This window comes from Leptonychotes weddellii, chromosome 3 (genome assembly GCF_054177405.1).
Source record: "Leptonychotes weddellii isolate Sample4059 chromosome 3, ASM5417740v2, whole genome shotgun sequence".
Taxonomy (NCBI): Eukaryota; Metazoa; Chordata; class Mammalia; order Carnivora; family Phocidae; genus Leptonychotes; species Leptonychotes weddellii.
In genome coordinates this window covers 41,119,042-41,142,756 of record NC_138371.1, presented here as the reverse complement: position 1 = coordinate 41,142,756, position 23,715 = coordinate 41,119,042, and the positions used below count along the sequence as shown (strand labels likewise).

The window sequence follows — 23,715 nt, the reverse complement described above, 5'->3', positions numbered from 1 at the left end:
AATGTATTACTTGCTTCAGAGGTACAGATCTGTGATTCAACAGTCTTTTTTTTTTTTTAAAAGATTTTATTTATTTATTTGAGAGAGAGAGAATGAGAGAGAGCAAGTACATGAGAGGGGGGAGGGTCAGAGGGAGAAGCAGACTCCCTGCCAAGCAGGGAGCCCGATGCGGGACTTGATCCAGGGACTCCAGGATCATGACCTGAGCCGAAGGCAGTCGCTTAACCAACTGAGCCACCCAGGCACCCTGTGATTCAACAGTCTTGCACAATTCACAGAGATCACCATAGCACATACCCTCCCCAATGTCTATCACCCAGCCACCCCATCCCTCCCACTTCAGCAATCCTCAGTTTGTTTCCTGAGATTAAGAATTCCTCATATCAGTGAGGTCATATGATACATGTCTTTCTCTGATTGACTTATTTCGCTCAGCAGAATACCCTCCAGTCAAGCTGACTTTAACACCTAAAGAGAATTGGGGCACCTGGATGGCCCAGTTCATTAAGCATCTGACTCTTGGTTTCAGCTAGGTTGTGATCTCAGGGTTGTGAGATTGAGAACCCCCCATCAGGTTCCATGTTCAGCATGGAGTCTGCTTGAGATTCTCTCTTCCTCTCCCTCTGCCCCTCTTGCTCATGCTCGTGCATGCTCCCTCTCTAAAGTAAATAAATAAATCTTTAAAACTAATAAATAAAAATAAAATAAAACCTAAAAAGAATCTGGTGACTCTAATAACGAAAAAATTCAGACATATCAAATAAAGTCTGATCCAGTGGTCCAACAGTGACAAAAAATACATGAATTCTTTCTATCTCAGTTCTTTGCCTATATCTTCCTTCCAAAGCCACAAGCATAGACTTCTTTTCCCAGCATCCCCAAGGAGTACTGACATTCTCTGTAATTTGGAATTCCTGCAGTTGGGTCACTGGCCCACCATCTGTGTGACAAGAAAGATGGAATGGAATGATTGGTTTAGCTTCCCTGAAAACATATGGGTCTCCAAAGGAAGAAAAAGGTCTGATACAAATGGGATAGGTAGAAACATATTTTAAGAAGACACACAACAAATATTGATCCACCTAAAATTAATTTGTAGGCAAACGGAATCCAACTAAAATTCCCATGTAGTTTTGGAGGATCATTTAAGAATTTTAATCATTGAGAGCTTCAGAAAAATGCACATGGGAAAAAAGCTAATTTGAGGACAAATACAACAGTAATGTTGGATAGCAATTTGATCTACCATATATAAAAACATATAAAGTTATGATAATTAAAACAGTGTAGTACAGGTGTAAAAGCAGGCAGATAAATCATTCAATAAATAATAGTATAATTGAATAACCACTTAGAAAAATTAAATTTTAGATCTTCCATTTAGACTGCATACCAGAATAATTATAAATGGAGAGTTAAGTCAAAAAAATTAAACCATTAAAAATGAGTACTTCTAAATGTAACCATTTAAAAAATATAAACAAATAAATAAAAGGACAAGTTAAAAAAAGAAAATCTTCTTGCATACTTAAACTTTTCTGTAGCAAACTGGAAAAAATTAAATAAATAAAAATAAATATTTATGAGTAAATATGATTTTTCTGAATTGGGAAGGGCTTCCTTTATACAAAAACAAAGATGAAAATGAAAAGATTGTTAGATGTGACTAATTAAAAGAACTAAATTAAAATACCTTTTCACTTAAATCAAATTTTATAACAAAATCAAAAGGTAAACCACATTCCAAGAAAAACATTTGCCTTAAATTTAATAAGGCATAGAAATAAATAATGCTAAGAGATCAATTAATTAAAACAATTAAAAATGTAAAAGAAAATTGGTAAATGATATAAACTTATACTTCATAAAAGAATATTCATAATTAACAGGAAAAAGTTGTTAATCTTTCAAGTTAGAAAAGAAATAAATATTAAAGCAATAAAGTATAACCTTTAAGGCATAAAAGAGCAAAAATTAAAATATATATAATAATGCCTTAGTCAGTTTGGTCTGTTGTATGTAAGTGCCATAGACTGGGTAGCTTATAAACAACAGGAATTTATTTCTCCCAGTTTTGATGTTAGAAGTCTGACACCAGGGTGCTAGGATGCCCAAGTTCAGGTAAGAGCACCCTTCCAGGTTGTAGACTGCAGACCTCTTTTATCCTCACTTGGTGGAAATAGAGTAAACTAGCTCTCTGGATGATTATCAGGGCACTAATCCTATCCATGAGGGCTCCGTCCTCATGACCTAATTACCATCCAAAGGCCCCACTTCCAATCATATTGTGGATTAGATTTCAATATATGAATGGAGGGGCAAATATTCAGTTCATAATAATTGGTATACAATAAGGAAGTATTGTCATACATACATAAAAGGATTATATATTGATTAAATTTCCTACAGAAAAATAGTTAACAATCTCTCTCAATAATCTCAAATATATTTTAATCCTTTGACTCAATTTCAATTTTAACAATCTATCCTAGATTGTTATTAAAGATTTATTATTAAAGTTGTCATTAAAAAACAAAGACTTAAACACAAAAATATTCATCACATCATTATCAAATAAAAAATTAAAACAATAAAAAATGTTCCATAATAAGGGAACTAGAAAATAAATTAAGGTTATATCTATATTATGCAATAATATGCAAAGGCTAAAGATAGGTATAAAAAGTATCTACAGGTGTGAGAAAATTCTAAAAGTTGAGAGAAAAACAGTATACAAAACGTGTGTTTTTGTGTGTTCACGTCTGTGGTATGTGTGTGTGTGTGTGTTTTATCTCACTGAGGGAAATTGGAGAGAAATAAACAAAAATTGTTAACAGACCCCTGAGTAGAATACAGGTGATTTTTATTTTCTTTTTTATAAGAATTTTCTATAGTACCTACTTTAAAATAATATAATGAAATCAAAAGCACTTTTAATGTATTAGAAAAGCTTTCATTTGCAGTTAGGTTATTATGAGTTATTTGGAAAATAACTCCTTTTATTTATTAATTTTTTAAAAAGATCTTATTTATTTATTTGACAGAGAGAGAACAAGCAGGAGGAGAAACAAGCAGAGGGAGAGGGAAAAGCAGGCTCCTGGCTGAGCAAGGAGCCTGATGCAGGGCTCAATCCCAGGACCCTGAGATCATGACCTGACCCGAAGGCAGATGCTTAACCAACTGAGCCACCCAGGCGCCCCAAAATAACCCTTTTTTAAAGAAAACATTCAATCATTAATATACATTATGTATAAATTCCTATTTTCATGCATCAGGTTTGTTTACAATGATGTACATTTGCAAAATACAGTAAAAAAGTGTGTTTTAGTCATTATTAATCCCTGAAAAAAAATATATGACCAAAAATAACTTCCCCAAAATACTTCTCAAATATAATAGTGTCTTTTACTATTTTTTTTTTTTAATAAAGATTTTATTCATTTGACAGTGAGAGACACAGAAGAGAGGGAACACAAGCAGGGGGAGTGGGAGAGGGAGAAGCAGGCTTCCCGCTGAGTAGGGAGCCCGATGTAGGGCTCGATCCCAGGACCCTGGGATCATGACCTGAGCCGAAGGCAGACGCTTAACGACTGAGCCACCCAGGCGCCCTCTTTTACTAGTTTTAATATTACTTTTTGATCTCTTTTATAATGCTAAAGAAATAAAAATTGTTAAAGAAATGAATTCTATAATTGAGCAACTGGAGATAGCTACCAGCTAATTACTGGGGCCTTTTTGCCTAACAGAAATAATGTGCATCAGATTTTTAAAAAATAATATACAATATTAATGTAACAAAACAGATGTGTAGGATTTAGATTTGAGCAAGCTGAACTGTATCACTTTATCTTCCAGAATTTCCCAACATCCCATTTGAATATTTTGGGAACTAGTGTTGAGTCTAGTGCTCAAAGGATTTAGACTGAAAAAATAAATTTGAGATTCCATCTTATAGTTATTGAAAACACACACACGTGCACACACATACACACGTTATACAAAGGACACTTCAAATCCATTTTAGAAGGAGGTATGCTAGACATAACAATACATGAATGGTATTAAACCTCAAAGCCAGGGAAAATGTCTTTGCATGTAAGGACCCCTGGTGAATTAGGGAGGCCACCAGAAACGTACAAATTCATAGATAATGGCTTTGTTGTAGATTCCAAAGTACTGAACTTCATCCTTGATGATAAGCACAATTTAGTAAATAAAAAGTGTTTCAAAATTTTATATGCTGTTCTTCTTTTATGCTGATCAAATACAATATGTCAAAGAAACATCCAATTAAATTTTCCGAACATTTAATTAAAGCACTTAAGAACTCTCATTTAAAGAAAGTCATAGTGATTCTTAACTAAATTCCATGGGTTAATTTCATAGATGTGAATAAACATTTTGATTTCATACACTTTAGGTATGGAGAGTCTTCTCTCTAAATGGTTTAAAGAAATGCAAGTGTCCTAGTGGTTATCTTTGTATTCACTCAAGTCACAAGGCTGGAAGATTTAAGTTTCCACTCAGAGAAATTAGCTCTATAATTTTAACGACACCCTGGCAGTAAATAGAAAGCACTTTTTTTCATATTGCCACACATGCTATTTCAAATGTTCATTAACTCCTACAACTGCTCAAGAACAAAATGACAAAATCCATAAAATTTTGAGACATTTTCATTTTCTCAGTTGTAGTTTCTTATACTTGAAATCTATTATTTCATTCCTGGCATCTCTTTCCCCGTAACTTTATTACTACATATGATTTTAAATTTAAATTTAATGATGGATAAATTCTTTCAGAGTAGGTGTTATTCTAATTCTAGAAATACTTCAGACATACCATACAATGTGGTTGTAAGCCACACTCTCAAAGAAACTCACTTGGAAATTATGACTCACTGTGTGGACAAGATCATTTCTCTTCATCATGACCTGAATTTTTCTATGTTGGTAAAATTTTTCCTCATTCTGTGCTACTGAAAAATTTTGTGGTTTTTTTCCCCCTATGGACAATTAAGCTTTGCTGTTTAAAAAGAGAGCTTTCTCTATCCTATAATGTTTTGTCCCAAATCTCAGATTATATAAAATCATATTTTAATAATATTGATAAAAGAAAATAAAAAGTACTTGTAGTAACCCAAAGAATGATTAATTTTACCTTAATTTTAATTTCAATTATTTTTCTAGATAAATCAATAACACAAAAATGTACAGTATAATGCTTATTTTTATTACTATATTTTTATCTAAGGACCTTAAAATGCCCAAAGAATTCTCCTATTCTGATAGATACATAAATAAATACAATTATCAGTAATTGACAATTGTTAAATGACAATTATTATCCCATTCTGAAAGAAACAACTATAGCCAGGTTCAATTTTGACAGCTGATTACAGCTACTCAGCATTAGCCCTATGTTTTCTGGCTTCCAGCTAAATTTAATGAAGACTACTATGCCAGTGAAACTAAGTTCTAGTCTTATACCTGTGACTTTGGTGTATGACTTCAAAGAAGTCATTTAATCTCTGAGTCTTAATTTTAATCTCTTATTTCCCCTAACTAGAACTATTTTAAACATTTGTTTTCAGTTCTAAAATAATATGATCCTAATAAGAAAATCTAGTCATATTACCACAAAAATTGTTTCTAATTTAAGTCATTTCATGGAAAGAAACCACTAAAACATTTTACTAGGTAGAATCTGTTTTGTTGTTGTTGTTTTGTTTTCATTTTTTCTGTCTTAGAAAGGTTTTTGGCTTAATCAGATTAATCTTATTTTTCTTTTTTTCTTTTTTTCCCCATCTCTACTATTTTTTGTTATATGTCTATTTCTATTAATAGTTATTCTGAAAAATCTTAACCTACAAATTTAACTTAAGAAAAATAATCATCTTTGGGGCGCCTGGGTGGCTCAGTCGTTAAGCTTCTGCCTTTGGCTCAGGTCATGATCCCAGGCTCCTGGGATCAAGCCCTGCATCAGGCTCCCTGCTCCACAGGAAGCCTGCTTCTCCCTCTCCCACTCCCCCTGCTTTTCCCTCTCCCACTCCCCCTGCTTGTGTTCCCTCTCTGGCTGTCTCTCTCTCTGTCAAATAAATAAATAAAATCTTAAAAAAAAAGAAAAAGAAAAAGAATCATCTTTATCCACACCATAATATACAAGAACCATGAAACATTTAGCTCTCAACTCTTCTGCCATCTTCCACATTATTTTTATCTGGTATTTTAGTTCTACCTTATTTTTAACCTCTCCAAAATGTAATAGTTTTACACAGTTGATTATTTAGGTTAACCCACATCTTTACCACAGATTTGTTTCCATTCGCTTCTCTCATTCCCTTTCTTCCTTCCACATTTAGTTGTCTTCTAATAATTCTTTCCTCAGTAATCTGTGGGAGGTATCCTCCCAATCCTTATTTATCTCAAAATGTCTTTATTTCTTTCCCCTCATATTTTGTCCATCATAGTCCTTCTCTCTGCTTGCTTTTAAGATTTCTTTGTTTTTCGTATTCTACAATCTCACTCTGATATTTCTAGGTGGGAATTTGATTTTATTCTATGCTATTTTGATTTAATAGCTTGTATTTACATTTGCTAAGTTCCCCACCAATAACTTAGTTTACTATTGCTATTTTTTTCACTTTCCCTATTTTCACTACTGAGATTCCCATTAGATATACATTAACATCCATGTTCTATCCTTTATATCTATTGACTGCTTTTTATTATTTTTCATCTCTTCATTTCTCTGTGCTATAGTCTAGATGATTTCCTCATTTTTGCCACAAATTCTCCCTTGAACTATGTCTCCTTATATATTATACTTCTCATTTTCTTATAGTTTATTTCATATTGTCCTTTTGTTTCATTGCGATTTCTGCTCCACCTTTATCTTTTTAAACAATATTAACACAGTTATAGACTCATTCCGATTGTTTATTATTCTCTATTCTTGAGAGTGCTAATCCTCCTGTTTGCTGTCTATGCCTGCTTACTCTCCCTCACAATGGTTAATTTGCTAACTTTTAATTTTAAGTTCTTCAGTGGGTTTGTGTTTTCCACAGGAGTCCTACATTCCCTGAATTATTCTGACAGATCAATTTTGCACTTTTTTTTTTCTGACAGAATACAGTAGATTTTAATGGTTTTTGACTGGTTTTTATTCCAATTTCTCAGCCTGTATTTCCCATACTATTCAGGAAATATCAGTTGTAACCCCAACTGGAACAGACCCAGGGTTTCAGTTTCTCACTAGTATCTTTTTTTCCACTTGAAGCCCAAAACAGAGAGCAAATTATTAGGCTGCTTCCCAAGGTTTATGTACAGAGTGTTTCTAGTTCCATTTTTGCAAGGAGACCACTACTTTAAAGCACTGGTTTTTAAGCTGGGTACTCGGTACCAGCTCTCCACTCATGAGGATCAAATGACATGGCCCTCCTTATATGGGTATTAAATTCTTATCCCATAGAGCCTATATCAAACCTAAAACCCTTGTGAGCTTTCATTGTCTCAGCTACCCTTTGAAACTCTGCCTTTATTTCTCTCACTTCCTGGCACTGGTAGATCACCTTTTCTTTCATTGAAAACATTGTATTTTAAATTATTGAAGTGTAGTTTAAGTTATTTAGATTTTTTTTTAATTTTGAGGACAATAATCTGCATTAGTTTAGTTCATCATGTTCTGTAAGTATTAAAATATAAACCTAAGGACATACACATAATTCTGAATTGTCCAAGAGATTTGACCTCACACTTGTGTCAAATAGCACTTCCAAAAGATGTTTGGAATCGTTAGAAGAATGAAAGTCAATCACAAATTTAAAAACATTAGGATGTAATGTATCCTTGGTCTCCACATCATACTAAATAAGTTTGTTTGACATGGAAAGTTAGAGAGGCCTAATCGAAGAATGAATTAAGGCAGTACCTGCTACCGTTAGACAAAGAGTTTCAAGATCATAAAATTTACTGAGATGAGGCAAAAACAAGGCAAGCGCGCTGGGAAAGATGTTACAATAACTCAAGTGACAAATAGTTGGAATTTGGATAATTAACTTGGCGGCAAAGATGGAGAGGAGAAAATGCATCCAAGAGATGATGTGCAGGAGGAAGCACGAGCAGCATTTAGCAAAGTGTTGGGATTTGTGGAGAAAAGACAGTAAAGAAATGCCTCCAGCATAATGAAGTTCTAAAATAGGTGTATAGCGAGAAATCATTTGAGATTCTACAAAGTAACAATATCCCACAAAACTCATATGTGCAAAACTGTAGCTTATTTTATTTTCCTTTAATTTAAATTTTTGACTCTGAGGCCCCATGCTGCCAAATGTAAAAACCTAATTTAGTCACCTTATAGTACACTCAATCCCACTGAGTGATTTTTAATTACCTCAGTCTGAAATGCAATCACAGTCTCTTTGTCCCCATTCACCCTTCCCTGAGGCTGATACTAACAGGAATGCATACAAAGTGCATCCCATAATGGTCCTTAGGGTTCTCAGTTCTATCACTGTCCTCAGGGCCTCTTCTGAAGGGCCCAAATCCTGCCATGGCCTCAGGTGGCACAGGAAAAATCTTGTGTCCTGTTGAAAACTGTGGGAAGTCTATGGGTGAGTGCAGTGTTTGCTCTTCCCCGCACTCTTCCATTTCTGTGAGGTTGCAACCATTACCGACCCAGGTGTGGGACAGGTGTGGGACAAGGTCCTTTTGTTCTCATATCTTTGACACATGGTGGGGAATGTACGCCAGGTTCAATGCCTACCTTGTTTCCTCTTCTTTACCTCTAAAATACTCCCTATCTCCCACCTGGAGATTTCTCTGACCATAGGACTGTGCTGCAGTATACAGGAAGCGCAGAGCTCATCTGGAGGTAGGCACTGCCACTCCAAACATCCCTTCATGCCACTTAGGAGAATCTGGTACCCTTGTTCGCTGCCCATTTCCTACAACAATATTACCCTCCCTTCCCCTGTACAAATGATGGCTCTATGTTTCCCGCTTTGAGCAGAAATGGAGAATGGAGTTAGAGGTTTGGGTAAGAAAGCACATCAGTATTTTCACTAATCGTTCTATCATGTAGGGTTTCCCAAAGTACCAGGGGAACTGGATAAATGGAAATATATTTCAAGGAAGACAAAGAGATGTATTGTAACTGTAATATGATTGAGTCATCTCTCACAAGGCAGAAAATTCAGAGGCTGGCAAAGGCAAAGAAGGTGTAAATAGAAACTAAAATTAGAAGCAAAAATATTTGCTAAAAGAAAAAGAAATCCCTAGGAAATACTAGGGGAAAATGACAAAAAAAAATCATAAAAAGAATTGTAATAATTTCTTTAATGAAAATAAAAAGGGAAGAGGTCAAGGAAGAAATTAAAAGTGGACAGGATTTTATTATTCAAACATAAAAAGGGTTTCTAAAAACTCCAGTAAATTATATTCCATTGTACAAAAATTTTGATGACTAAAATAACCAACTATTTTCAAATTAATAATATCTTTCTGTTATAATGCCTTTGGCTGCATGTAACAGAAACCATGTCTTAAGATAGCTTAATGAAATAATTATTATCTCTCAAATCAGGAGGTCCAGAGGCTCAGTGGATCCCAGGATAGGACTTCACTGGACCTCTGGACTTCATAATTGCCAATCATAATTCTTTACATGGCTAAACTTTGTCTTCAAAGGCTTAGGTTCTTTCTATTTCTCTACTCCTCCTTCTTTATTCTTGGTTTTATTTTCAGCCTGGTACACTGCTGGTTATATCCAATCTCAAAAAATAGAGAAAAAAAGAGAGAATGCCCCTTCCTGTAGTGTAAGATGTAAGGAAATGTACATCTCCCCAAAGACCCATCAGTTCTCAACTCACTTCTTCAGGTGTGGAACCACCACCTTTTGAGCTGGGACAAGGGCAATCAGGGTCCCAGAATTCTCAGCAATGACACACCAAAGGAAGAACCTCCAACTCATGGGTGGGAGATAGGCAGAAGAAGACACCCACACACACCTCTCAGCCACAGTCATTCAAAACTTAGCCCAATCATCAAGTAGCTGGGGTCAGGATTAGAAATGATATACTTGGACTCACTTTTAATTCTCTCTCTGTCATTGGTTTTTATCTATTTTCCCCTCAAAACATCTCTCAGTTAACTTCTGTCAGTTACATTTCTATTCAAATTCTATAGCACCATCTTCACACCCACATAATAACAACTAACATTATAGTATGCTCGCTCTGTGCTGGACACCTAATCGGGTCATATGATTGTTGTTTGGTATTCATACAACTATTCAAGATAATCTTGTGTTCTTATCTCCATTTTACAGATGAGGAAACAGCACAGTTTAAGCAGCATTCCCAAAGTCACAAAGCTAATAAGTGACTTCAGGTCTAAAATCAATCCACTATACTAACCTTCTCAAAAATAATCCTGTAATATTGCAAAGTTGGATTTAGTTCCATTAAATTGTAATGGACAAAAGCACAAATGTAAAAGAGAAACATGTTGAAAAACAAGAATTCAAATAATGATACTATTTAACTAATTTGTTTTTTATTTTTCAATATTTTTTCCATAAAAAAAGTAAACTTCTTTGGATTAGCTTTTGCCATAGCAGAATACATAGGCTATCTTAAGTATATAGTTCTTATCCTTCATTTTTATTTTGGGGTATATTTGCAGAGTGGGGGTGGAAAGAGGTTGTTTGGTCTGAAAGTTTTTCAAGCTTCATTTTTTATATTCATAGGTTGGTTAGGATGAAATTTATATGCCATTTTATTTTTTATAAGATGATGGTAATATCAAGAGGAGAAAACTTCACTATGTATTAACTGTACAGTGACTCTTGAGATCAAATCCATGAAAAGTACCTTAAAAGCATATGAGAAACATCTGTATTTTTAGCATAAAGTGGGGACTCCTTAAATAAGAATGCAGAATGTCAATGCTTAAAAACACAGGTGTCTGGGGCTCTCTGGGAAGCTCCAGTTTCTCAGAGGCTGCACACTTTACCATCTGTACTCTTTTAGAATCATTAATGCAAACTGGCATCTCCTAGGTATGTCTATTTCAAAAATTAATTCACAGTGACTTGCCTTTGAACTCACATAAATGACAATTTATTTGGTATTTGTTGAAGAAAATCTAGATGCTTTTTATATTATGTAAGATATTCTTTTAAACATTCTTCAGAGAAGTCTAATGCCATATAAAACCACAACCACAAAAAATGTCATTCATGTCACTGATTGTAACTTAACACCCAAAGTCTTAAAATTCTTACTTTTTCCAGAAGCTGAAGTGAAAAAGAGGTGGTCTCTTATTGCACATCTCTCCCATTATTTCTGCATTCTATTTGCCAAAACAATGAAATATATTTTATCAAAATGAATACCATTGCAATTTCAAACAGTTGGAACTTAAACATGAAATCACTTGCATTTTTTCAATAATGCTTTGTCAAATCCCTTTTTTTAACTTTCTTTTTTTTAAGATTTTATTTATTTATTTGAGAGAGATAGCAAGAGCGAGCACAAGCAGGGAGGAGAGAGAGAAGCAGGCTCCCCACTGAGCAGGGAGCCAGAAACGGGGCTCGATCCCAGGGTCCTGGCATCAGGACCTATGCTGAAGGCAGATGCTAACCGACTGAACCATCCAGGCGCCCCTCAAATCTCTTTTTCCCATCCTATAGTATCATATTTGGTAGATTCCATAACTTTAAGTCATTTTTATTAAAATTAAGTCCAATATAAAACTTCAAACTCAAACTCAATCTAAATCTCATCAACCCCAAGCATGAGGACAGACCTGGACTGCTGGGGTAGTGATAGGGTAGGGGCTCAAGGTAAATCTGTACATCTGTATTCTCCTTTTGTTGCCCTTTTCCTTCAAGGCCCAGCTCCTTCACTTGTTAGGGGTAGGGAGGAAGGAAAGGGAGAGGAACAAGCGCCTCTTTATTTAACTGGCTGCTATTACAGCCTTCTCTTGGCTTTCTCTGCCTCTCTGGCCAGACACTGATGCCCTGTGTGTAGCAGCAGCCATCCAAATGCTGACTCTCCTGAGAAGGCTGTACAAGTTCTTGCAAGATTTTAAGAGGTCTCCTTAGACTACAGTTCTCTGCTAAAACAGAATAAGCTCCAGGTTAACATCATTCTCCAGTCCCGACTACCTCCCCTGGCAGTTCATCCACCACATCTTCCTACTGGGACCTGCCTCCCTAGCGAGAAGCCCTACAGGGTGAGTGTCTTAGCTCAGGCTGCTCTAACAAATACAACTGACTGTGTGGCTTAAACAACAAACATTTATTTCTAATGGTTCTGGAGGCTAGAGTCCGAGATCAGGGTGCCAGCACTGCTGGGTTCTTGCTGAGGACCCTCTTCCTGTTTAAGTCTTCCCATGGCCTTTCCTTGGCATGTGCACACACACAGAAATGTTGTGTCTCCTTTTCTTTGTGTAAAGGCATTAATCCCATCATAGGAGCTCTACCCTCATGACCTCATCTAAACCTAATTACCTGAAAGGTTAAATAACATAACTGGGGATTAGGGTTTCAACATATGAATCTTGGGGGGACACAAACATTCAATCCATATTAATGAGCAAGCAGTGATAAGTGAGTCAGCCTGCTTGCCTTCCTTGGTATAAGCCCGGTCTCCTCTTTACCACACCAAATGGTAAGAATACAGGCTCTCTCCACTTTGCCAACAATCTCTCATTGTGTTTCTGGAATTTAAATAAAGTTTGCTGGCTAAGCATCCAATCAAGAAACACAATGCCAGCCTGGTAAGAACCCCCATTAACCCCCATTCTTTACGAGTGATTCTCTTGGAGCCCTTCTACTCCCAGTTTGGCCTTAGAAAAGAAAGCATCTCTATTCCTCCCCAAGGAGGGGAAAGAGGGAAGCCTCTAACAATAACTGAGCTTCTGATGATTCCTGTCTCCCCAGTCTAGTCATTTTATAGAGAAAGGGTGGTGGTGGGGATCGCTGATGGTGTTGGTTCTGCCTTTTATCATTAGCTCTGAGGGAAGTGTTAATAATTTCTTCTTTGGGGAAATTCTCTTTAAATTGTTTAAATTTAAACCTCAGATTTTTCAGCTCTGACCCTAGACATGGAACATTGAATCCCCACTGAATATCCTGTTGCAGAAGCAAATTTCATGTTTTTAATGTTACTCCACAGCTTTTAGCCATTTTCTGAAGTTTTTTGTTTCTTGGTTTTTTTTCAAAAATCAGCCAGGAAATACTGTATCGAACTCATGTTTATTTGCACACAATTAATATTTCCTAGATTACTAGCCAAGAAGGTGTATTTTTAAGCTAAAATTTTAAGCTAATGTTGTTAAATAGTTTTTAATATTCACTTTGATATGTAATTCCATTAGTTTAAAAAATAATAATTTGGAAACTGCATTAGTTCACTGATTCATTAGTTCATTGCTTTGAGGTAATCACTTAAGATCATCCTCCATTTTGACAGGTGGAAATAACCTCAAGTTTAGGAAATCTCTGCACCATGAACCGACACTGATATATGCCTCAATTCTGTCTAATCTGCATGGACGAACTGCCAAAACTTGATACTAATATTCTGCCTATAACTATATTCTGCCTATAACTATATTCTGCCTATAACTATATTCTGCCTATAACAAACATATTTCAATATATGACACAATATAGTTTCCTTAGGCCATTAAATATGATTGGTCCATGATAAATATTGCTTGAAGATACCTACATGTTATAGGGAAGGCATCATTTTCACTGACAAATAACTTATGCTTCGAAACATAGCAATGCCTTCTGAAATAATCAGTTTTATTTAAATTCCATAGTAAGTCGTGGTGCTTCCACTTTGTATTGAAGTGCCTGCATAAGCAAAAACTTAATAAAAACTTCTCTAAATCAAGAAGATCTTTCTTAATGTGGATCAAACCACATGATATCTTGGGGAAAAAAACAAAAAGCAACACCCAGAATGTTTAAGGACTAACTATGGGAGCAAGGTGGAACTAGAGATTATGAAAGGATGCCCTCTCTGGCCATTACAGTTCATCATATATAAGCATACATTGAGAATGGTTCTCAAGGAAAACTAGAGGATTAAGCCTGCTCATCAAATCTTTCAATGGGGTGTATAAATCTTTGAGTTAGACAACGCTTTAGGTATTGTTATGCAAAGATACTTAAGCCAAGTAAGGTCAAGGTTCTGATGCTTTAATAATAACACTCACACTCACATATCCCTTACTATGCTCTATGTTATACTTACTTTACAATTTGTCTTTTTTTTTCCTGTCTGCAAATTTGTGTGGAAATATCTCTCCGCACATTTCTGTCTTTTCCTCTGTGGCTGGATTTTTAAAAATCTACTCTCCACATTCTCAGAAAAGAGTCCGAAACTACATAGTGTCTTATCTAGAGACTTCACAAAATTAGGAAACTTTGAATGTTCCCAGGTTTTCTGTATTTTCTCCACTGTATTTAGAGGTATAAAAATAAAATAGCTTCTGCATTTGTCACCCAACTTGGAGAAATAAAAATAATTCTGTTTGGGGGGCAGCAAGAAAGCAAGAATAGAACTGTATTCCACTTTTCAGTCAGTCTTGGGAGGGGAAAAACTGCCCAAAAATAAGGTGATGAAGAGAAGAGAAGTAGTCATGTCTCCAGGAGCCATGGCAAGAAGAGGGGAGAGCTCTGCACAGTGGTTACATCTGAGAAGTAAGTAGTGATTGGGTTAATGGTAGATGGCCAAGATGGTTCCAGAACACACAAAGTAAACTAGATTCAATAGGGAAATAAGCATAGGTTCTGGTGTCAGTCATATGGGGAGGGGGGAGGTCTTCATTCTCATGCCACCCTAATGACTACAAAGGTGACTTTGGAGAAGTCATGTATTCTCTCTAAACTCTGTTTCCTTTCCAGGAAAATGGGCACATGTGCACCACCTCAAAGGATTTTTTATGAAGATTAAAAAAGATAATCTGTGAGAGCATCTATCTCAATGTCTAGAACATTAAATGCTCATGGAATAAAAGACAAATATAAATGTGACACTGTAATCATCCTGGAACAATAACATGCTTAAAATATACCTTTCAATGCCCTACCCAGCTCACTGGACCTGTTTAAACCTAGTAAAATAATGTAGTATCTCCTAGAACTGGGATCATTAAAGACTTGAGAAATAAGAATTCCTGTAATTTTATGTTTGAAGTTGTAACACCTTTATATCTTTGTTTATATCTAAAGAAAAAAATTGGCTAGCCATTTGTACTATTTCTAAAAGTGAAGTGAATTACACTGGATTTATATATCTACTAGAGACTGCTGAAATTTTATGGACTATCACTTTATATCAAAGGCTGTCACTGAAGAAAAAAACATGGTTAAACAGCTCCACAATCTGGTTTTACTGTATAAGTAACCTAGACAGAAATTTTATCAGAGATTTAATTTACTCATCAAGGCTAAAACAGAAAATCCCTCAAATCCAGAAGAAACAACAAAATAAGATATTCTCCATAAGATATTTATTTTGTTGAATCTTTGGTTCATGAAAAAGCTAAGTAAGTCCTAAAAATACATGGAGAAGGGATTTCTGGAGGAAAGAACTTTGTGTTGTATTTGTCCATACCTAAATCACAGAAAACAGAAAAACAGAAACTAAAACACAAATAAGATTTTGATTCTATATATGACAGAACTTACATTGTGATCAAGCTAAAATTGAAGTTCATGACATTATGTTCTGGTGATTGAGAAGATTATTTTATTTGAATAAAATTTGGTACTAAATTCCTCACCTAACCTAGTAATTTTATAATGGACGTCCCATTTCCCTATATCCTAAACTGAAGATCCATTTTAATTTAATTAATTGATGTTAATCAACTTAGCATATTTTAGAGGTATTTGCCTATCCAAATTATTAAATGTTGAAATTTCCCAGAGATTTTCCCATAAATCACAATTCTAAGATTTAAACTTTTGCCATGAAATCTCCTGAAATATTATATACTAATATTTAGAACTTGAAAGCTTCCCTGAAGTTAAGAGAAACCATTTTCATAGGGGCATTTTAGGACAATGGGCAACATGTTATGGTACCAAAAGTCTGAACTTCAGGAGCCAGCAACCCACTCTACATCCCTCTCAACCTCATCCCAAGAAACACATAAAATACCATATGATTTCACTTATATATGGACATAAAACACAAAACAAATGAACAACAACAAAAACAACATCAGAAACAGACTCATAAATACAGAGAACAAATTGGTGATTGCCAAAGGGGAGGGGATGGGGAAGTGGATGAAATAGATGAAGGGGATTAAGAGGTACAAACTTCCAGTTAAAAAATAAATCAGAGGGATGAAAAGTACAGCATAGGGAATACAGTCAATAATATTGTAATAACTTTGTATGGTGGTAGAGGTATGATATGTATGGTGATAACTACATTTACCATGGTGAGCATTTCATAATGTATATAATTGTCAAATCACTATGTTGTATACTTGAAACTAATATAATATATAATAATATAATGATATCTGTAAACTATAATTAATAAGAAAAGTGAAAGGAAAGGAAAGAAAGGGGAAGGGCAGGGAAGGAAAGGAAGGAAGGAAGGAGAAATTTAGTACACAAAGCAAAAACAAAACTAATAAATTCCTATCACTGCACATTTTTAACACCTTGGCTGCCAAGGTATATGCCAGGTGCTACATAACAAGCAACCAAAAAAAAATCTCTCAGTGGCCTAGGACCAATATATGATTTTTTTTGAGGGAGGAGGGGGAGTCTTTTTACTTTCGTTGTTGTTGCTTTGTCGTGCAAAATCCAATGTGTATATTTCTGAGGGGACTCTTTGGGGCACCTCTCCTTCAAGTAGTGTCTTAGTGATCAGAATTTCTTTCACCTTGTAATGAGACCATTATATATATTGGCCTTCCTTAGAACGGGTCTTTCTGTCAAACTACTGCATTTAACCAGCTCACAAGCACAGAGACAGCATTTGGAAATTTGAAGAGTTTTTAAAGGCCAAACCTAGAACTGGCATACATCCATTCATATTCTGTTGACCAGAACTAGTCACACACTCTCACCCAGATACAAGGTGACTGGGAAAAATAGTATTTCTCTGTAATAGAAAGAAAAGAAAGTAGTTCTTTGAACACATTGCAATTTTTGTGTCTTACAAGGCACAAAAAGAGAAATGATGGGCTTAATCTTTCTTGTTTTCTTATAAAAGGAAGCAGAGAAGTTTGTCAGGCAAAAGAACCGTTTCCCTATTAATATTTTTTTAAAGGGCTATATCAAGTGAGTGTTACACAGGGAGCACCAATAATAGTGGTTGTTCAGAAAATATAGAGAGATTATTTATAATCTTATTTCTAGTAGCCTTGATGTAAAGCCCAATATATATTATTTTTTAAAAAAGAACTTGCGAGGGTGCCTGGGTGGCTCAGTCGTTAAGCGTCTGCCTTCGGCTCAGGTCATGGTCCCAGGGTCCTGGGATCGAGTCCCACATCGGGCTCCCTGCTCCACGGGAAGCCTGCTTCTCCCTCTCCCACTCCCCCTTATTCTGTTCCTGCTCTTGCTATCTCTCTCTCTGTCAAATAAATAAATAAAATCTTTTAGAAAAAAAAAAAAAAGAACTTGCGAAGTCATTTCTGTAGAATGACACACTAATCTGCATGGTGTTCTCTAGTAATCAAAATGTCATAGAGTTCAAGTCATTAACATTATTTTATGGATAGTATATACCTACTGGTAAAGCTTCAAATATCAATTTTCTAATCTAGAATTTTATTAGGAATGAGATTTTCAAGTAATTTTAATTATTCTAGCATTATTGTCTCCATATAAATTATAAGAAATATTCATTTGGTTTTGGTGTTATTTCATGTTATTGTCTCTTAATATATTTTGTTCTCTGATAGCAAAAAAAAAAAAAAAGCTAACACATCTAGACTGCTTCCTATGCCAGGTAATACAAACATTTTTCATGTACTGTTAGGTCCTAAGATTGAACCAAGATTGTCTAGTTCAAGAATCCACATTCTTAATGACTAGCAATGACTCTTAAAAATATTCTTTATTTAAAATAATACATAAAATTTTTTAGTAATTTATTTCTACATATTACCACATTTTCCAAGCCATTTAATCTGCCACTTTTATTACTTATACCAACAAACCACTTTCATCCACACTGATGGAGTGGGGAAGGGTATATATAATCCCAAAGAGTAGTACGTAATCCAAAAATTAGGTGACTTTAAATTAATGAGAATTATTTCTATGTTTGAAGTGCAGACTTCGTCGGATTACATTAGGGATATAATTTATTTGCAGGTGACTAAAAGCAGCTGTGTGTCAACATGCAAAATGTCTCAAACTGAAATTTATAAACTATAAAATTGATTAGCTAGTGTCCAAGATTATTAGATTGAGCAAGATATAGGAGCAGTAAATATGACTGTAATTCAAATGGAATAAAAACATGAGCACTCACTTGTTCATAACAAACATTTTCTCTTTAGTACTAAATATATGAAATGTGTTTATCCTCAGAGCTCCTGAACTCTCTAGATTGATGCATGATACACAGAGCTGAGATGCCATCATACTGTTTCTTATTCTAGACCCTATATCTGACCCACAGTAGTGCACTGTGTCTGCAACCACTGGTATGAGTGGTCCTAGCCAGGGCTGAATTCAAACTGCATTAATATTTCATTTCATCTCAGTGTCTGAGAAGAGAGTTGGTGTGAGCTCACTTATGAAATTAAGTTAAAGTATAAAGAGATGTGTTAGAGGTTGAATTGTGCCCCTGACCCCCCCCAGATTTGTATGTTGAAGTCCTAAGCCCCAGGATCTCAAAATGTGACCTTATTTGCAGAGATGATCTTCACAAAGGTAATTAAGTTACAGTGAGATCATTAGTGTGGGCTCTAACCCAATGTGGCTGGTATCATTATAAAAAGGAGGAATTTACTTACAGACTTAGTCATATAGGCAGAATGCCTTGTGAACATAATGATGATCATCTGTAAGACAAAAAGAGAGGAACAGATCCTTCCCTTACAGCCTTAAGAAGGTACCAATCCTGCCAACACCTTGATCTTGGACTTCCAGCCTCTGAACTGTGAGACAATAAATTTCTGTTGTTAAGCCACCTGGTTTGTGGTACTATGATACTGCAGCCCTAGCAAACTAATATAAGGGCATAAAAGTACCAATTAGGTTTTCCTCACCAGCAGAGTCAACCTGTATAACATTACTTATGACCTAATCAAAGGGTTTAGGGAGTTCCACCTGTCTCCACCACCCATTTTACTGAATTCCCCACTTTCTCATTTTCCTCTGGCCTTTGATTTCTATGCCAGCCTTGAATTAGTTGATTCCCTCTATACACCTCCCTCTCCTAGTTATTTAATTTAATCTTTCAAAACAAGTGGATTAATTAATTGCCATGGGTTTGTCAATTAGGCTCAACAAGAAGCCCTTTAAACTTACTCTACACTACAGCATTTTTTTTCTAAAGTTTTTTATTCTCCATGAACTCCTTCAAATAATTGTACCTGACAGGTAAATGATATTTTGATGAAGCTGTTTTGACATGGTGTCATTTTAAAATAGCTAAAAATCAAACCATTAAACTTTTATCACCAACTTTTATTTTTAATTAATTTGTGAAACAAATATCACTCTGTCTCCTCTCCCAGCCCTAGGAGATGGGATTGAAGAAAAGCCAAAGATAGAGTGAGGTTCAGAGGTTTCTGTTGGTACAACCTCTTTGAATAGGCTGGAATTTTGACACAGCTGCTTTAACTACCTACAAGCAAACCTCTGTCAGAATCAAAACAACTGCCTCCGAATGCACAAGCTGCACCTGACTATGATTCATTTATTTATCATTATACATCTGTGTTTCTCAAACAAAAGTATGTAAATCCCTAAGATATGATTTACTATGCCAAGAAATGCTCAAAAGCAAGGCTAGACACGACATAGCTTCTTCGGGTATCTATTTTTTTTTTTTTTTAAGATTTATTTGACAGAGAGAGAGAGACAGCTAGAGAGGGAACACAAGCAGAGGGAGTGGGAGAGGGAGAAGCAGGCTCCCGGCTGAGCAGGGAGCCTGATGCAGGGCTCGATCCCAGGACCCCAGGATCATGACCCGAGCCGAAGGCAGACCCTTAACGACTGAGCCACCCAGGCACCCCTCAAGTGTCTATTTTAATCAAATTTGAAGATAAAATAACTTTACCTGTTATTGTTTTTATATCAAGACAAACATGGATATGGCATGAAATAAAATGAAAATTGTATAAATTTTTAAAATAAAACATGACAGGGACGCCTGGGTGGCTCAGTTGGTTGAGCGACTGCCTTTGGCTCAGGTCATGATCCTGGAGTTCCGGGATCGAGTCCCGCATCGGGCTCCCTGCTTGGGGGGGAGTCTGCTTCTCCCTCTGACCCTCCCCCCTCTCATGCTCTCTCTCTATCTCATTCTCTCTCAAATAAAAAAAAAAAAATGTTAAAATAAAACATGACATGGGGCACCTGGGTGGTTGCAGTCGGTTAAGTGTTGGACTCTTGGTTTCTGCTCAGGTCATGATCTCTGGGTCATGGGATTGAGCACCCCCCCCACCATCAGGCTCCACACTCAGTGCAGAGTCTGCTTCAGATTCTCTCTCCCTCCCCTTTTGCCCCTCCCCACTTGCTCTCTCTCTCAAATAAATAAAATCTTTAAAAAAATAAAAATAAGTAAAATAAAATAAAATAAAACATGACATGTTGAAGAAAGAGTCTGTACCTAGTCACTCCTCTCTTACTTCCAACCATCCATGTTTCTTCTCCACTTAGTGATCCTTTGACAGAAATGTTTGAAAAGCACAGCTGTAAACAATTCTATAGCTCTCCAACACACACACACCCACACCCACACACACATCTTCACATTTTCCACCTACTTAGCATTTAATCATTTGTATGTATAACTGTGTGTGTGTAATCTGCAATGATTGTTCCTAAATCATTTACTCTTATTTGTTTGCATATTTTTGAGAGTTTCAAGTTATCCCATTGAAATGTTAAAAGAAAAAAAAATGAAAAGGCAACCTACAGAATGGGAGAAGATATTTGCAAATGAAAAATCTGATAAAGGGTTAGTATCTAAAATACATAAAAACTTGTAAAACTCAACAGCCAAAAAAAATGAATAATCCAATTAAAATATGAGCAGAAGACATGAATAGACATTTTTTCAAAGAAGACATCTAGATGACCAACAGACACATGAGAAGATGCTCAACATCAGTTATCATCAAGGAAATACAAATCGAAACTACAATGAGGTATCACCTTGCACCTGTCAGAATGGCTAAAATCAACAACACAAGAAACAACAGGTGCTGGTGAGGATGTGGAGAAAGGGGGACCCTCTTGCACTATTGGTGGGAATGCAAACTGGTCAACCACTCTGGAGAACAGTATGGATGTTCCTCAAAAAGTTAAAAAGGAAGCAAGCTCTTTCATGTCTTATGGCATGAGTCCCATCATAAGGGCTCCACCCTGATGAACTAATCATCTCCCAAAGCCTCCCATCTCCAAATACCATCACATTGGGGATTAGGTTTTCAACATATCAATGTTGGGGGACCATTTTCAGTCAAGAGTGGGAATATATTCAAAAGAATTGAAATATACACTTATATGAAAACTTGTACATACATGTTCAAAGCAGCATTCTTCATAAGAGCCAAAAAGTAGAAACAATCCAAATATTCATCAACTGATGAATAGATTTTTTAAAACGTGGCATATCTATACAGTGAAATACTATTCAGCCATAAATCATGTTCACAGTGAAAGAAGCCACATACAAAAGCTGCATATTTGCACCAGGTTATACAACTATATATAATTCCAATTACATAAACTGTCCAGAAGAGGCAAATCTATAGAGACAGATATTATATTAGCAGTTGTCAGGGTCTACAGGAGGAGAGGAAAATGGGGAATGAACATTAATGGACATGGAGTTTACTTGGGGAGTTATGAAAACGTTCTAAAATTACATACGGCTGATAGTTGTACAGCTGTGAATATACTAAAAACTACTGATTTACTTTAAAAGGGTAAGTTTTATGGCATTTGAATTATTTCTCAATTAAATTAATTATTAATTTGTTCTGATTAATTATTCCTCAACTAAAAAAAAGTAGCCATTAAGGAAGTAAATAGACAAGATCCAGACTAGGAGAAACATTATCTGAAAGGACTCTTAGAATATAAAGAGAATCTCTAAAAAAAATTTTTTTAAATAGGTGAAAGGATTGAAGAGATACTTCACAAAGCAAGATAAAGAAATGACCAATAAACAAAAAGAAAGTTCCTCAACATCATTAGTAATCAGAGAAATGCAAATAAAATCACAATGAAATAATATTTCAATCTCACTTGAGACGTTAAAATCAAAAAGACTAATACTAAAAAATGACAAGGATATGGAACTCCATTCATTGCTGGTAAGACTGTAAAATCATACAATCACTTTAGAAAATGGTTTGGCAATTTCTTATAAAATCCTATGATGGAGGGATCCCATTCTTAGGTATTTATCCAAGAGATATAAAAACATACACTACAAAATGACTTTTACAAGAATGTCTTAGCACTCCTATTTGTAATAGCCAAAAATTGGGAACAATGCAAATGTTCATCATCAAAAGGACAGTGGTATATATATTCATACAATGGAATACTACTGAGCAATTAAAAGGACTGAATGACTCAAACACACAATAATTTGGATGAATCTTAAAAACATGCTGTGTCAAAGAAGCAAAACCCAAAAAAGTACATACTGTATGATTCAATTTATATGAAGTCCAAGAGCATGCAAAACTAATCTCTGCTGTTTCTGGTGTCTGGAGGAGAGTGGTGGTAGAAGAATGACTAGAAGGGTCACATGGGAGCTTTCTAGGTGATAGAAATGTTCTACATATTGATTTGGGTGGTGATTGCACAGTTTTGTACAATAGTCAAAACCTTTTAAACCTCTGCTTTAAAAATGAAATAAAAATAGAAAAGATCTGTAAATAATAAATCAATTTAGAAATTACTCAGACTCCATCAAATATCCAAAAATTTAGATTTAGATTAAATTTATGAGCAAAGGATTGGGTATTCTTTTTTTCTGGCCTACTTTTTGGTCTTTTCTTAACATTGATAACTATGTTTGTTGGATATGCATTTGTGTCTATATTTCCCCAAATTCAAACACTCATATTTAAACTAGATTAAATGACCTCATGCATGCATGCACACCACACTTAGAAATACCCCTTTCGGCAGCATTATGAAGTGTTTTTTGACATCCTTTCTTAATTAAAAGAAAACATATGTCTTCAATTACTAGTACTATAGGCTTTCAAAATTGTGGGAGTAATCCAAACTACTTCCTTCAAAGACAACTGACTTAAACATACTCACAAAGGAAGCATAGATTAGGATCATGATTTTTATCTTTTAAGAGACTAGAAGAACAGAAGGGGTTACAATCTTGTCATTTTATGCAACTCTTCTGTTCCAATATATCAAAAACTTGATAAACCAAGGTCATGAAGGACAGCTGAAAAGGAATCAAAGTAAACAATGTACTTCGTTGCCAACAGAGTCTGCCAATATGAGATT

At 35.4% G+C, this 23,715-nt stretch overlaps 1 long non-coding RNA gene across 2 annotated transcripts in view; it reads right to left on the bottom strand.

Moving 5' to 3' along the window:
* LOC115943012 (uncharacterized) overlaps positions 1-23,715 on the bottom strand; it is a 221,002-nt gene that overhangs the window by 64,517 nt on the left and 132,770 nt on the right. The gene's annotated exons all lie outside the window — the stretch shown is intronic.